This window comes from Marmota marmota, unplaced genomic scaffold (assembly GCF_001458135.2).
Source record: "Marmota marmota marmota unplaced genomic scaffold, marMar, whole genome shotgun sequence".
Classification (NCBI taxonomy): domain Eukaryota; kingdom Metazoa; phylum Chordata; class Mammalia; order Rodentia; family Sciuridae; genus Marmota; species Marmota marmota.
The window spans coordinates 1,949,955-1,967,741 of NW_025999924.1; the positions used below are offsets into that span (position 1 = coordinate 1,949,955).

Consider the following 17,787-nt stretch of genomic DNA (forward strand, 5'->3'; position numbering starts at 1 on the left):
GTAAGAACCATATGTTGAATTGGACAACCTACCAGGCACGGTCCTTAAGCCACATTGCTTGTTGTTTAATTAATCAGAAGGGGGGAGAACTCCTGGGTTCAATTCCCAGTACCCACCCACCCCCAAAAAAGTGTAACATTCAAAAATCTCACAAAAAAATCATTAATAATACATACTATTGTAAGTAACAATTTGGTTTTATTTCTTCTGAAGGCAAAGTGTTTATGCTGTAAATGAACAGATGTATTTTAGCCAAAGAGAAGAGAACTTTCCACCTGGATGCTGGTGAAAAAATTATAGAAAAAGAATCAGAAAAATTTTAGCTATTGGTCCAAGGATCTAATTACAATTTTCCTTTGAATGTCAAATAATTGTTAAATAATGATGACCTTACAGTGTGAACTTTGGATTTAAAAAAAAAATCAATAGATAGTGAAGAATCACCATGCCCAATTTTTGACTGCTGCCCATTTTTAACAAGAAATGTAAACCCAAATGGCTTCCAATGTAAAAGAGTGCTAATTAAGTAGCAATTATGTACATAGTTTATTAGGTTTCGGAATCAAAATCTATGCCTGAGGAATGGCTATATAATGGAGTAGGAACTGACCTGGGAAAGAGACTTCAGATTAATCCCAGCTCTGCTACTAATTAGCTATTTAACTTCAAGACTTTGGCTTATTTTCATACCTATTAAAAAAGGCTAAAGGACTAAATTGGTGATCTCTTACCTTCTTTGGAGCAGGTGGGGAGTCAGGAAAGGGAGAAGGTCATAGATCCCTGGAGCATCTGAAAAGGGGCAACAGATGTTACCCCCAAAACATGTATGAAATTAGGCAGAGTATTTCAGTTTTGTTTATTTAGGGTAAGGGCATCCCTGTAAATCTCCCCCCATAGACTCTCAAACTCTCCAACTTCCAAACAAATCAAAAGCAGCTAAGCATGCACAAAACCCTGCATCACAAAAAAAAAAAAAAAAAAAAGCAGCTAAAACATATACTTAGGTTCAAAATACACACTGAAAATCTCAGCTTTTGCCTCAAATTATTTTTTCTTTAGTTTTTGAGGGACTTTTGAAGACACTTTTGAAAATATTTTAAAATATATGTTTTGTGTATTTCCAAGTCATTTAAAGGCAAACCAAATATTATACAAGTATCCACATACTTGGAGACAAATACACTGTTCCAACCCCAAGAGGCTATATTATACATTCTTGAGAATAGGGGATTTATTTAAATATAGCCTACACAATACAGAACATCAAATGATGAAATAAGAATAATTCTACAATAGATTTTTAATGGCCATTAAATGGGGGGAAGCACAATAACTGGCATAATATATATATGATTCAATGACTGATTACTACCCTATTGCATCATCAAACTTAAATAACATATATATTAAATTCAACAAAAATAATACATCAAATACATAAGATAACAGTCAAAAGATACAGAGGTCACTTCTCTAATCAACTAAAATTGTTATATTTATAAAAGCTGCTTTAATTGCCTAAAATTTAAATACATTTAGATAGGTGGTCAAGGACTTTTCAGTTTTAAAAACAAATCTACCAGAGAATGAACTATGCAGCAAGTTTTAGGTTCTGAAATTTTGAGAAAAAGGCCAATACATTTATAAATCAAACATATTAGCTCAATGAATGTTTCATCATAGTTCAAATAATTTCTCTGGCACAGTATGAACCCTGCTACTTGAGGTAAAAATAAATTTGCCTCTTCTCTCTAGGGTCAAAAAGGTAGTCAGAAATTGGAAAAAGTCTAATTTCGAACAGAAATGTAATCGTCTGCCTCAGAAACCTATAAATGTTAGGATTGTAAAATATGGTAGAAGAAGAGTAAAGACAATAGAAGAGGCAGCTATAGCAGTATCTTTTACTGATGTAATTGATTTCTTCTCTTTGATTTCTCTCTCCCTCTCCTAACATTTGTCTTTCAAATTCTACATTTAAATCTCTACTAAACATTTGCCTCTTTCCCTCATCCTTTATTCCACCAAAGTGACCTTTATATACATACACACAGCCAGAGGAAATTCATTGGCTAAAACTGAGAGAATCTTCTCTTTTTCAGCTGTATCCCAGCACTCCAAACCCTACCCAGACCACTTAGAAGTAGCTGGAGCACATGTACAATTACTCTAAAAAGTTTCTGTTGTCATTGTTGTTTTGCTGTATTTTTCCCGCCTTTGGGGCAGTTCTCTGGGTATACTAAAAGGAAAAGCCTAAATTTATCAAAGGGAAAAAAAAAGGTTTTTACATATCCAATGTCAGCATTTTATTAACAAAAGCATTAAAAATCAAGTCATATCAGATAACTATTTTCTAAAAAATATTTTCTAAAATACTAAGGAGTCCCACTTATTCTCTTGGGTGATTCTCTTGAAACAAATTGTTTTTATTTTTTCATATGAAAATTAGATTCACTTTCTTTTTAAAAGGCCTCCAATACATAAAATCTTTATCTGAAATTGGATTCTCCTCATATAACAGTGACAGCCATACTAATGATATAGTTTTTAAGAGTGAAAACCAGAAATGAAAGGTTGATATCTTAAGGGAAAACTAAGTTAGCATAATTTGATTAAATGAGGATCTGATTTCCATGATCATGACCTTACCAAACAGTAGTACTCGATGCTTAAAAACTTTGGCTCTCAATAATTCTGAAGAATCAAAGATTCAGCCTGAATAGCTGAGGGGGCGTTTATTCCTGAAACCAGCATTTTCATTTTCCCATGCTGATGAAGGCCTTTTGAAAATTCGTCTACACATCCCTTGCTTCCTAAATAGCATAAACAAAAAATCTAATTTAACCTTTGTATGATGACTCGGGGTACCTTACTGTGTTACGTTATGCTCCCAAAACTGCACTCAGAGCCTCACTCAGTGCCCTGAGGGTCATGTACCTGCCCTCCACTCTTTCTCTTCTTCTGGAAAAAGTCAGGTGCACCCTTCTCAGTGCATTTTGTTTAACAGCTGCAACACCCACCCCCTCCTCTAAAATGCTGTTTAAATCTGCCAGGACTTTGGAAACTTGTTAACCACAATTTTTAGAGCTATGTATAAATAAAGAGTATGTAAGGTCTGAGGACAGATTTGTAAGGTTTTCTTGTGAGTTAAGGCTTAAGCTTCAGTATGAGGATACTGTGAATTTGCCTTGACAATTTCACGGCCCTTCTTCTTTGTGCATTTTATCAATTGTATCCCAGACAGAAAATAATCATTAGAGAAAACAAACTGCTATTCAAGTTCTCCATGTAAGTGCCAGGAAAGTTGAAAAGGTTAAGTTCTAAAATTACTTCTCATTACTAGAAATATGTGCTGATGTGTTAACATGTCAGATTAATTGCTACGGTCCATATTAACAAGGAAAAAAAATAATTTCTTGTCACCACATGAATCCAATTTTAGAAAGACATATAAAAAGACTTTGAAGAAAGGCTATACCTTTTCCCCCATGACAAGCACAGCTTTAAAAATCTTGGTTTCTAAATATCATTCCTCAATAAAAGGCACCAAGACTCTTAGACAAATGGAAGGTTCTAGGAATACGGTAAAGAAATAAATGATGAGCCAGGAGAATCTGATGGTGTCAAAAAGGAAGTACTTTTTTAAAATTTAGGGAACTGTCCCAACCTAAAAAAATGCCAATAGCCAGGCTACAACTATTTTGAGTAACAAAATAAACAGTGATGGTATTAGATTATCACTCAAAAAATTTAAAAATTATCTATGGGTCTATACCAATATAAATAAATTACTGAATGAACAAGCACATAAATGGGAGCGAAAAGGACATATCTTCCTTACAGAAGACTTCTACTTAATAAATGTGGAAGGAATGATGGAAATAAAAATTATCACAAAAACACTGTAGTAATATTTGCTGTAGGCAAGATACACACTCATGATAAAATTAGTGGGTGAAGTTTTTAAAGAGAAAAAGAATATTGCATAGCCTCAAAATATCTCCCCTCAAATACATCTGAACAACTGTAGTGATTTCAACATATATCTAAATGTTTTGATACTCTTCTCTCCTGAAGGTAGAGCTTAACGCCCACCTCGAGTTAAGTGTGGGCTGGACCTTAGTGATTCCCTTCAAATGAAACAGATATGGATATTCTCGAAAAATGCTCAGAGTGGATGTAAGATATTCTCTCCATAAAAATGGTAACTATGTAAGGCAAATATGTCAGCTATATTTAATCTTTCCACAATATACATATACTTCAAAACATGTTATACAGGGTAAATACATATAATTTTGTGTCAATTTTAAAAAACTTTAATGAGCATGAAAAGCAAAAAGTATTAACTTTGAACTGGAGAACTCTGGCAACTATCACCTTAAGCAACTGATTAAAGTTAACAGAACCAATAAGAAGTCATGTTGCTATTGTGCACTCCCAATATGATATAATGAGAAGAACACAAGCACCATTTTTGTGGTATTTTTGCAAAATAAGGCACCTTAATCTAATCATGAGAAAAGCATCAGATAACTCTCAAATTAAAGGACATTCTACAAAACACCTAACCAATACTCTTCAAAAAAGTGTCAAGGTCATCAAAGACAAGGGAAGACCAATAAACTGCCTCAGACTGGAAGAGACTAAGGAAACATGACAACTAAATGCAATATGGTATCTAGAATCGAATCTTTGAAGAGGAAGAAGACATTAATAGAAACAGTACCTTAGTGATATAAGATGTTAACATCAGGGAAGCTAGGTGAAGGGAATATGAAAACTCAGTAATAACTTTGTAAATCTGAAATTATTTCAAAATAAAGTTTTATAAAAAGACATCTGATGCAGTTACCTAGTTTTAGCAGCCACAAATACTTAAGCCACAAAGACCCTATGGGTTGCTAAAGGTAAATTTCTCATATTCCAGTTAAGAAAAATTAGATTAAGAGAACTTTTCATGCCAAAAAAAAAGGGGGAGGAGAACACTAAAAAACACTTGCACAGGGCTAGGTTGTGGCTCAGCAGTAGAGTGCTCGCCTAGCATGTGCGAGGCCCTGGGTTCAATCCTCAGCACCATGTAAACAAAATAAAGATATTGTGTCCAACTTCAACTAAAAAATAAAAAATTTTAAAAAAATACTTGCATGTGTGCACCAAGAAATGTACAAAATAATGTTCACGATAGCTTTATAATAAAAAGCAACCCAAATATCCATATACGCTATAACATATTCATTATAGGAAACTAGGTAGCCATGGATATAAATGTACTAGAACCATCTGTGCTATGGTGTGCGTGTGATTTGTTCCCAAGTGACTGCTCCCCAGTGTGGCAGTGCAGGAGGATCTAGGGGAAGATCTGTGGGTCACTGAGGACACTGCCCTTAGAAGAAAATTCTGGTCTCCTGGAGTAAGTGCTTACTAGAGTGAATTATAAGTACAAGTACAGCCACTGAATCTCTCAGTCTTCCTGTCTGGCTGCTGGGTCCTGTACTTGCTTCTACCATGATATCATCTTATGTTAAAGAATTCCAATGTTACCAGTAATCTTAAATTTATAAGGTAACTATTGGGTACATGAGAACCAGTAGTGTTTTGCTTTATAACTCAAACATGTATTACAATATTTGTGTGTGTGAGAGACTTATTAAAAGTATAAGGGAGAGAGTTCAACTTTTAATATATGGCATATTCTGCCAAATAAATATAATTCCTTAGATGCTAAAAAATCTTTCTGTCTCTACAAATACCAAGCTGAAAAGGTTTATATTCACCTTTCTTTCATGAATCTCGATAATAGCCATTTCTAAACAAAACATTGCAAAAAACTGAATACCCATTCAGAGTTATTTTTAAAATGTAAAGTACACTTAACTAATGAAGTCCAATGTCACAATGGGCAGTTTGCTTTCTCCCATTTAAAAAGAAAGAACCTTTCCCATCTCTCTTCTGTCATCCTGAGATGAACTATTTTCCCTCTACAAAAATAATAAATCTATGTAGAAGTCTGAGGGAAAGACAACTGACTGAGAAAAATGTACCTGAGTTATCCTACAAAATTCTGAAAACCTCTGCCTCCTATACAGTGATACCAAAGTTAACTCAGTACTTCAAGTAAAATGCCTTCCAATATTCAAGTGCTTTATGTGTTATTTTACAAAAGCCACAAATTATCATAAAAAGCTCTCAAAAATTCGAATTCAGCCAGGTGTGAAAGGTGCATGCCTGTAACCTCAGCAGCCTGGGAGACATAGGAAGGAGGATCAAAAGTTGAAGGCCAGCCTCAGCAATTTAGCAAGGCCCTAAGCAACTTAGAATGGGCTAGGGATATGGCTCAGTGATTAGGCAACACTGGGTTCAATCCCTGGTACCAAAAATGATTTTTTTAAGGATTAAATATTATTAGAAATATAGAAATTTTAAGAATGACTTAAGTTATTGCATGCGGATATAAAATTCAGTATTAAAAACTTAAGGGCATTTGCTTTAATTTTTAAATTATTTCCACAATCAATAATAATAAAACCAGGAGGTTTGCCTCCGATTACACAACACTCAAGAGGCTTTGGGTTTAATACCCATATCTCTAAATATATATTCTCAAAAGGGAGGAAATTGAGCTGTAAGATATCAAAAATATGCTCATAAAGTGATAACTTTGGTCAGCATTAAACAAGTTTTATAATGTAAGGTAACATACTCCAGGTTTACTCAGTGAGGACTACGTCATCCCACATGAGAAGAATCATTTACTTAAATGCTTACCAATCAAATTCTGATTTAAAAGGAAAAAACTTCAATCACACCAGAGGGTACAAAAGTAACCATAGTAATGCTCAACCCTACATTTTCTTTTATGGAGGAACTTGTATGGTGCTGTGAAATTTTGCTTTTGAAAAACTATAAAAATTGTGGAATTAAGGTCACTAGAGAAATCAAAACAAAATAAAAACTTATACAACGTTTTGGTACTTCCTACAGGACTCCTGAAATATAAATAACAAACTTTTACACAATATATTTGTAAAGGATAATAATTTAAAGCACAACTTGATTTTAGAAAAAAATAATCTAGTTATTCTGTCTATCTAAATCACTCTGACATTTGTACTCTGACTTCTGAATCTAACTAAAACCTTCCTGCCAAGATGCCAGTTTCCTAGTCAGGCTTTCTGAAAGGACTAAGGAAGCTCAAGTTCCCCCAGCTAAACAGGAACCAAAACATGAACCACCTCCTCTCTATAGTTGTAAGCAGAATAAAACACTCATAAATCAAAGCAGTTTGTATTGATCATAATGGCAACAACACACTAGCCAGACAATCTTCAGGAACTGGGACATACTTTGAAAGAAACAGGAGCTTCAAACTACAGACCCCAAAACAGACTTCTTGGAACCACAATATCCTTAAATAAATAAACCTCAGTTGAATGAAGTAAAATTACAGACAGCCCCTAAGAAACACAGTGGACTATTCAAGTGTTCCCAAAATGACAATGGCAAAGGTTCCTTCTCCCTATGCTCATTTATTTCTCTCCAGTACAAGTTTATCCTTGCCTCAAGCTTTACATTCATAAATCATTTTGCTTAGTTCAGAGTAAGAGCAGTATTTGCTTTGTATACTACTTACTACTAAATATTTAGTAAGAACAGTAATAACCATCTCATTATGAAGATCAAGCATTCAGAGTTCAGAGAATAACCATAAGATTACCATCAAAATGTGATAAAATTTTATCAGAGAAAAGATTTTATTTACCCTCTTTGGGGGAAATGTAGCAAGGTGGCAATTCAATGGAATGTCCAATTTTTGGTGGCCCCCAATTTGGTACAGTAATTTTTTTTAAATAATGGCAAATAAGAAATCACTTAAAACAAGAGTGCACGCACCTCTGAAATGCATTCCCATTTGGTCCCATTCCTTCCCTTTCCCAGCAGCATGAGAAGGCTCATTAGTCAGTATTATCAAACCACTCACGGTCATTCATAGCAATTCTTTTTCCTTTTCCTTCGTTCTCCTTCCTCCCAGTACTGGGGTGGGGGTGGGGTGTCTAACCTCCAGCCTCACTTTAGGGAAGTGTGCTACACTCACTCTCCCCTTTTATTTTTTGCGACAGGATCCCTAAGTTGCTAAGCCTGGCCTCAAACTTGTTATCTTCCTGCCTCAGACTCCCTCCCAAGTAGCCAGGATTACAGGAATTCACCAGCAAGCCAAGCAACACAGACTATTCATTTTTAATGTCTTCATCAGTGCCCATTTCACCTATGGGTCAAAGAAAGTTTTGGACAAGTCATCATTCTTCCTCCCACCTAACTTGATACTACCAGAGTGGTTAAGAGGGGGAAAAAAAGATATTATACAAGGAAGGCAGAAAGAAAGAAAGGGGGGCTGAGGATATGATAAGGAGCAGGAGGCTTTAGCACAGAACTTATAAAAGCTCAGGACTGCTGTTATATTCAGAGTTTCTAAGCAGCAGCTGGGGAGGTAGGCCCTTGGTTGTTCTAAAATGGAAGCTGTTCTTTCATTCCACTGAAGTGGCAGGGTCAGTCCAAACTGTTCAGTCTCATTCCACTTCTGTGTGCCCTTTCTAGTTGAGCTGAAAGCAGGGTGACTAGTTATTCATACTTCCTTCAATCAACCTTCCCTTTTTGGCCATTATCTGATGGCACCTAGAAACCTATCAGGGACAGGGATTTCACTCACACTGTCCTCCCATTTGCTTCACCCTGTTCCTGTCCTAAAGTGGTCACACTAAAAAGGGAGAGAGTATTAAAGACTTGAAGTGTGTCCTCTTGCAAAGCTCTGGACAGCTTGCCTTACAGTATTCTGTACATTTCAGCTATGCCAGCCAAAAGTGACCTCTTGCGTTATGACAACAAAATACCAGTAGAACCAAACTACTAAACACCCTTTCGAGGTGCAGGCTGGCATAATTGTACCAGAGGATAATTGTGAGATCATTTATGTGGCCTTTTTCAAAACTAGGCTATCAGATATAACCAAGTATTAAAACTCCAGAAATTCAAAGTAATTTTTTTGAAAAACCAAACTGCTAAAAAGCTGAACGCTTTGTCACATACCTTTGAGTAATATTAAATATTAAAGTTGATGTGGATCTATGTTAAACTGGCCCTAGAATTCAAACAAAAATAAGTGATTTTTCCTATAAAACTCAATCCAAGAGATCTAGAATGAGAAACCAGTATAACTATAAAATTGTGAGCATACCTTATAGTATAGGTGGGGTTTTTTCTAAGTAAGTGTTTTGTATAGTTCATTAGGAGTCAAGATTCTTAAATGTAAATACCAAACAAGAATCCTGTAAGATGGCCAAGGGCTATTACAACAGAAAGAAAAAAAAGACACTCTGCAAGGACTAGTATGACAGTGCTATGATTTTGTGAGGTTTCTCAGAACATTCCTTTGCAGGTGGTATTTCAAGTAGATAATGTCAAAATATCCTGTATGTACCTGTTGTTCTCTATTCCTACTGACACTCTGATTTAGTATCTCTTGTCAAGGCTAGTCCCACTTGATTTCCATTCTCAACTATGCCCTTATCCTTTCTCTTCATTCCTAAATATGCTTACTTCCACATAGTAAATAAATCTTCCCATCAATTTCTTGGTTCACTGTTTTATCTTACTGTCTTCAAGGTGCATCTAATCAGGGCCAGTATGTCTCAGATTGAAAATCCCTTTAACTTTCTTTGAGAATACTACTGACACCCCCAAACAGAACATTTTCATGTTCATATATATTGTCCTATTTACTATAGAACCCTATGTTTTACTAAAGTAAAAATTAAGTTCTCTAACCACTTAATTGAAATAATGTTGCCATTCAACAAACCATTTGTGGGAGAGACAATGAAATAGTCAATGAGAAGAAAATTTGTTGGTCTACATTCATCTGTACAGAACTTGATATTCTCAAAAGTGACTTCTGCTGTAATATCTTATCTGACTCAAATATCCACATATATCAAGAATAAAAAAGACATGGGTGACAATTAAGACCCAAGCACTATTAGGTGCTTTTGCATTTAGAAGTTTCACAGCTCAATAAAATATATATTATGCACCCCCACACACACTTTTTATACAGATAAGGAGAAGGAAATTCAGAGAGGTTATGATGTGAACATGCTAGTAAGCAACAGTTCATCTAACTCAGCCACACCATGCTGCCTATAATCTAGCTTAGTCAAAGAGAATTTTTGTAAAACCATAATTGCAGTTAACATGAGAAGACTGGTCTGTGACATATTTAAACCCTGTGAATACAGAAACAGTGAGTCTTAACCACATGCAAAAGTCCACGCCTGAGTAATCAGAGAACCTGATCCCTGCACTCTCCATTTCCCTCCATAGCCCCACCCTACATATGCAATGTGTGCTCTTGGACAGGTCATTTAACCTGTCCAAGAGCACATATTGGTAGGTCTTGTTTCCTACATGTAAAAAGTGGAAGGTAGAAGAGATCATTTTTAAAGTTATGTCCATCACTTTTACTTCTGATAATATTCAACTGTACAGATTAAATTCCTTAAAAATATGCAAAAGTATGGGGGCTAGGATGTAGCTCAGTGGTAGAGCACTTGTCTAGCATGTGCAAGGTCCTAGGTTCAATCTCCAGCACTGCAAATGTGCAAAAGAAGATGAAAATCACTATTCTACAAAGTAAGAACTAAGTTTTTAAGTTCTTCTTTACAAAGTCTTTAAATACAGATGATTTAAGATGCATATCAACATTTACTAAGTAGCTTTGAATAATGAAAGGCAAAGTCATGGAAGTCTCTCCATCAAGCTGTCTTCACAGCCAAGAGCAGTCCAAATCCAGTCTGCCAAATTACCAAACTATGGCTGAGAGAATAATATGAATATGTGAATTTTATTGATGAAAAGGAGGGGGTAAAAAAGACTGGGGACATGACTCAGTTGATAAAGTGCTCACCTAGCATGATCCTAGCCCTGGATCTAATACCCAGTACCCCACCAAAAAAAAAAAGTAAATTAAAAAAGGAGAAAATAAAAGGGCTGGCAATTTCAAACTTGGAATCACTGCCTAAACTGCCATGAAACTTTTCACATGTAAAATAATCTTGTGCAGATTATCTGTAGTCTAGATGAACAACATAAACTCATTACCTCATAATTTCCTCTGCCAAATATGCCTCTCTTCTTCTCTCTGTAAGTCCTAATGATCTTTACAACCTATTTCAAATCCACTCAGCACAGTTCTCTATTACTTAGAACTTTATCACCCTTTATACACCAAAGTATATGTTCACCCTTCTGTGCACCAAAGAATTTTTGCAGATTGTTCTTATCACTCTTAGCACACAACACAACACTATGGTGAATTGTTTCTATGCCTGTCAGTTTCAGTGGACAGTAAGCTGTTTTATTCATCTTTGTGTCTCCAGTACCTACCAGAACCAGGCACACGGCTGGCACGCATTAAATGTTCACTGAAATGAACTGAATGGAATAGAAAACTTCCCATTCACTCATCCAACATAGCTTTAGGCCTGAATACCCCAAACATTCATGCTATGTTTTGGATAGCAAAGGCAAACTTCAAGCACCCTGTAAATTCAGTTCTCAGACCTATTTAGAAAAAATATTTTAAAAAGCCGTTTATAACATTCTTCATATTTCTTATGGATTTGGTGGCCAATAAAAAGTAGGTTGAATGCCTTCAGTATCTTGAATGCTAAGTTATTCTGATATTCATGATATTCTTTCTCCTATCTAAAAGGGTAATAAGTTGATTATATGAAATATCCACTACCTCCTATTATTTATTCTACTACTGTATGAAGTTAGTACTTCAACTTTAGGTTCAACAGTATTTTCTTTACAACAGAAATAGCACCTAAGAGACTGCCATTTTTTTCTATTTCACAAAAAATATGAAAAGAGATCTGGGCCTTATGCCAAAGAGTTGTCAATTGTTCAAACAAGATTACCCTACCAAATCAGTCATCTTCCTTCTTCCATTAGGAAAGAGATTAAAATAGAATTACACTTCAAAATGTGAGCTCAACGTTTTAAAACCACTAAGCTTTTTGTATCCTTAATATACACTAGCTTTTAAAAAAAATCTTTACTTCCTAGCATTAAGCAAACTGTGGCATAGCTTCCAGTCTCAAAAATCTTTCCCATATTTCCTAATTTGTCAGAAAACTATTAAAATTAGCACAGTAAAATACTGAGTGAAGATATGGCATTTCAAGCACATTCCTGGCAATTCAGGTTAGGTAGAAAGGACATCTGAACTACATGAAATACATATAACCATCCCATTCACATCCACGTTAAGAAAAACCAAATTCTGAGAAAATACACGATCTTTTTTTTTAAAGTGAACAATGTGGACAACCTGCTATCTTTTTATACTGGAACAATCGCTTATAAAAATAGTTCATTCTTATCTAGTAAAGTTAAAGCTACATATACTCCCTATTACTTAGCTGTTCCATTCCTAGGTATACATTCCCAGTGCACGTACACATACACCAAGATATATGATCAAGAATGCTCTCAGCACCATTTTTATTTTTAATACCATTATTTTATTTTTTTTTAATGTGGATCGAACCCAGGGCCTCACACTGGCTAGGCAAGTGCTCTACCTCTGAGCCACAACTCCAGCCCTCAGCACCATTATTAATGATAGCCTAAAAGTGGAAGGATGAACGAAGTACAGTATAGCAATCCAACAATTAGATTGCTATACAGCACTGAGAATATCATATGTAAACAACACATAAATCACATAATGTTGAAAAAAGCAGGTACAAAGAATACATAAAGTATTATTCCATACCTATCTGTTCAATAATAGACACGTTTTATGTACTATTCTACATGTATCTTAAGTTTTTACAATTTTAAAAAGCAGTCTTTTAGCTTAAACATTCTAGTCTCCACAAATAAAATCTTTCATTTACAGCATTTATAAATTTGCCTTTCCATGACTATAAACTGCTTAAGGTAAAAACTGACTTTATTCATTTTGGGGTCTCAAGAACATCATGATACATAGCAGATGCTCAACAAATAGACTGGATGGGTAGATAAAATGAATTATGGTCATAGAGCAAATTCAAATGGCAAATGAATCTCCATAAAGCAAAAGAATAAAAGTCAGCTGCCTCTTCTTAAACATAGAGAGGCATGGATTAGTTTTTAAAAGTCAGTCCCAAATTTCAACTAACAAAATACATTCTTAAATGCTGGATTCTAATAAATTACACCATTTGGATGCAGGATAGTTTTAGTATGTATTTGCTCAAAAGTGTCTGAGCTCAGTTCAGTTGCCAAATTCTGCTTTTCCCTTTTGCAATACAGCTGCCAGACTTCTAGTTATCAAACTGTATTAATAATTACTTAATTTAAATACAAAAACACATGCACAACCCTCTTTATGAATTTACCCCCAAGAGTTATAAAATATTTCTCCATTAAAAGGCACATCTCAGCACATCCTGCTGTTCCTGGAGTTGGAATGCTTTCTTCCTCCCAGGTCCCTGTCAGTCTCCTATGGACCATAGGACTGAAATTAGCTATTCATTACATGTGAAGGAGTGCTGGCTACAGCCCCTGCAGAGAAAGAGTGCTATTTTACATGTCAATTTCTGTACCAACGCATCTGCTACCTTACTAATATGTATATTTAATTACATATGCATAATGTACAGGATTATATGCTGTTCGTTGTCTGTTTGTTCTGATACCACAGACCCTTAAGTAGTATTATTCTGAATTATTCTCTTTAAAAAACATGGGACTTAGACCTCTTCCCTGGTGTTATCTGTAACAGAGGCACAAATGAATGGCATGCAGAATATTAAAAACCAAAAAATCATGAGTCAGAGTTAAGATACCAGACATAAGTGTCGGACCTACAATTACTAATACAATTTACTTCGTATCCTAGAGTACCTATTCCTGAATATGGTTTTGTATTAGGTTGCTATGAAATGAGGAATAAATACAAAAGAGGATGTAATTTTCAAAAGCTGCTGGTAAACCCAGAATATTAAAATAGTTCTTTGTTTGGAAAATCTGTACACGCATGACAAAAGTCATATTTCTACCTATCTTTATCAGCAACTCATTCCATATTAAAGATGCATTTTTTCTGTAAATTAAAATAATACTCATAAATTGCAACAATACTCAAAGTTGGTGAATGGGGAAGGGACATCTTGATAGGATTACGAGGAATAAAATAACATATTAGTAGCTTTTGAGTTGTGTAGTCATAATGTAAATTGTCACTGATTTTGTTCATTAATCTTCATACTCAGTAGGAAATGAGAATGTTCAAACGAACCATCCTGGCCAGGCAGAATAGAGTGTGCCTACAGTCCCAGCTACTAGGAAGGCTGAGAAAGAAAGACCACCTGACCCAAGGAGTTTGAGGACAGCCTGGGCAACATAGCAAGAATCCATACCCAAAAAAATAAAAATAAAGAACCACCCAGAATGGCAATACAATACTATTCAAACCTAAGAGATACTAGATTTAAAAATAAAGAATTAATGCCTGTGTTAAAATAATAAATGCCAAAATTAGTACAATAATCTAATTGCTTTGCCATAGTACTGCTATAATTAACGACCTCTTTAGATAAATAAATTGGGTTATTCTGGCTTTATACATCATCCACATTTCTAAGCGAACATTCCCTTTAGTTCTGGGAGACTGCTAGTAGGTTTTGCTTTTGTGTGTAGTTTTATACTAGATAGAGGACTATTGGTATGATATAGACCAGTAGCCATCTACAGTGCCCAGGGTGAATGGCTGGAATTGTCACATTTGGCTTTTTCTCACAAGTCCAAAACATGAGGCCTAAAACTTGGATAATAAATTTTAAAAAGAATTTTAAAAAACTTAATCGATTTTTCTCTTAAATGCCTAAGTTTAGGTTCAAGTACTTCAGGAAAACAAATCCATGAATGCATCTTCATTACCACCTATCCCACACTATCTTTTGAAGTGCCTAAGCAATCCTTTGTTCTTGAAGCAACTCTAATGCCTCCATTTCCCCTCCTTTGTGTTGTGTAATTTTGCTCAATTTCAGCAGGACTTTATGTCACCTAAAATCAATTTATTTGGTGTATGTGCAATTTGAGGCAGATGCTTATACTCATTAAACCTTCACCTCCTCTTGACTATAGAGAAGAGAATAAAAACAAGATGGAAGAATAGTCGTAGGTCAACAGATAAAATACATGTCAGGTGATAAAAGCAGTAGAAACAAGTACAGACTGATATAATTATAGTCATATCAAGGACTGCGCAAAGTGGCACATGCCTGTAATCCAGGAGGCTGAGGCAGGAAGATCCAGGGCAGCCTGGGCAACTTAACAAGACTGTCTCAAAATAAAATTAAGAGGGCTGGAGATGAAGCTCAGTGGTAGAATACCCCTGGATTCAATTCCCAGTGCCATCAAAATAATAATACTTCAGATTGTAAATCATTGCTAGTAGAAAGGACAAACCATCTTCACTGTTTTTATACTGATGAACAGAACTAGCTCTATTTCTGAGAAGCAAAAACCATCAAAGTACTTCTACTTTCTCACAGCTGTGAGTTTACATCTGTCATAAATTAACACTTAACTTCCTTCTAGAAGGTATGCTTCAGAGGATAAGGGTTACCCATTTGTTCTAGTGTAATTCCCATAATGTCTACTATTTAGTAATGATGACTCAATAAGTGTTTGTTGCAAAAACATTTAAGACAACCAGAAATAAGTAATCTGATAGTTGGTAGAAACTATCGTACAAATCCACTGAAATGGAACCTACCACCAGACCAGAAAAATCAGTGGGGAACAAGAATTCCATGAACAAGCTAGTTCACAATCTCACGTCAGGATCTGCAGCAAAAAGAAGGGTCAAATAGTGCGGCACCTACCTGGAAAGGTCTTGACAAACTACAGTAACACTTCTAGGGAAAAAAATAATATAATTGATCTGTAAAATTTATCACTAAGATTACCACCACTAAGCACAGATCAGCTGATGTTCCAGATGCTGCCAACATCTCATTTTTTTATAATTAGTGCCTAATTTTTTTAAATAGAAAAATTACTCATCTCCAGTACCTTTTTTTCGGGGGGGGGGGCAGTGCTAGGGATCAAACCCAGTGCCTTGTGCATGCTAGGCTATATCCCCAATCTACCTATATCCATTCTTGAAGAGACTAGAAAGGAATTTTTAACTGGTGATACCCCACCTTTAATCAGATTTCAAATATAAAAAGCAAGATTAATTGTCATTTAAAATCGCCACCACAAACTAAACAACCTTAGAAAATGTAATAAATCTACTTCCTATGTCATCAACAAATATTTTTAAATGTAATCCTTAACAGTTGTTTAAAATATGCATAACTAGGTTTGGAATAGTTATCCTGATTTAAAGCTAAAGCACATCTGTTTATGAGTAAGTAAATATAGTCTGACAGCAATTTGGAACATCTATTAGAAAGAATCAACTGCAAGCTTAATAAGCATTATTTGTATTCTACATAATACTCTGTTTTCTATAGCCACTACAGTAATAAAACACACTCAAACTTATTTAGTGTGTACTAAATCCAAGGTACCTAGGCAAAACACTGAAAATTCCATTTGGATGGTCCCCAGCCCAACTTTTTAAAGTATTACTACCATCTGGTTACTAGTCTGTGTTTACCAAAACAGTAGCTGTGCACACATTTATGTAGCAGCTGTGGTCAAAAACTTTAAATCAATCCATTTGGCTACATGAAAACTTTTCAAGAGAAAAGCAAATATTTTAAATGTATACTTTAAAAAATTTCTATTACTGGTTTTAATATCACTCCCCAAGGACAAAGCTAATAAGATTTAAAGTGGAATTTGAAACATCTTTATACTTTCAATCATTTATCAAATGACAAAAGGTCTATAGAAGTGATCTGTCCAAGGTTTGACAACTAGTATTTAGACTGTGTCCAGAAAGCAAGGTATCTCCTGATTTCCAATAGAAGAGTCTTTCACAAAGTTGTTTCATCTGAATACTGGGGTCCTAAAAGTTTATATTTATCGTGGAAATATAGCATGATAATATAATTTAATAATTTAATAAATGCAGATTAAAAGTATTTTAAGAGCATATATCATTTTCATAAAATGTAACAAAACATCATATATTAGAAAACTTGATTCGTATTAGTTTCAACTATGGTTGAGCTTAAAGCTTCCTGGGAAATTTACAAGGTTTTTAACATATAAACATTTTTCATTTCTTTTTCACATCTTTTCTCCAACCATTTCCATAAAAACTATCTATAAACCAATCCTATTTCTGTAGTCAAGAGGCTAAAAAGATATGCTGTATCTAATGATGATTTCTTTCTACACACCTCATACATACACAAATAACATAACTGTCATGTTGTATCTTTCCTCTAAACAAAAAGTTCTACTTAGAACTACCAAATTTTCAAAGGTATCGATACCTCTCTTAAGAAACAAACCTAATACCCAAACATAAATTAATATAAACATTTTCTATGTCTTTCTGGGAGAGAAAATAAAAGGTAGTAAGCCAAGTGTACTCTATATAATTCTTTGTTGTTACTATAAGAAAACAAATTTTTAGGACACAATGGGGAATATTTTAAGCTTATTTGCTTAAAAAATCCTATCCTTGCCTTAAACCAAAATGAATTCAGTTTCCTTCTTTCTTTTTCATGATTCTTACAAATAAAATAAGCCAACAATAAGTGATAAACTTCT

The 17,787-nt window shown here is 34.8% G+C and overlaps 1 protein-coding gene across 2 annotated transcripts in view; it reads right to left on the reverse strand.

Moving 5' to 3' along the window:
• Nucleotides 1-17,787, reverse strand: part of Zswim6 (zinc finger SWIM-type containing 6) — a 146,548-nt gene that overhangs the window by 84,804 nt on the left and 43,957 nt on the right. Inside the window, exon 1 of one of the 2 annotated variants that reach the window (XM_015497275.2) lies at nt 732-6,342. The exons of the other annotated variant lie outside the window; for it this stretch is intronic. The gene's annotated coding sequence lies outside the window, so the exon portion shown is untranslated. Of the gene's footprint in view, nt 1-731; nt 6,343-17,787 lie in introns of those variants that run through there. 2 annotated transcript variants of the gene reach the window in all.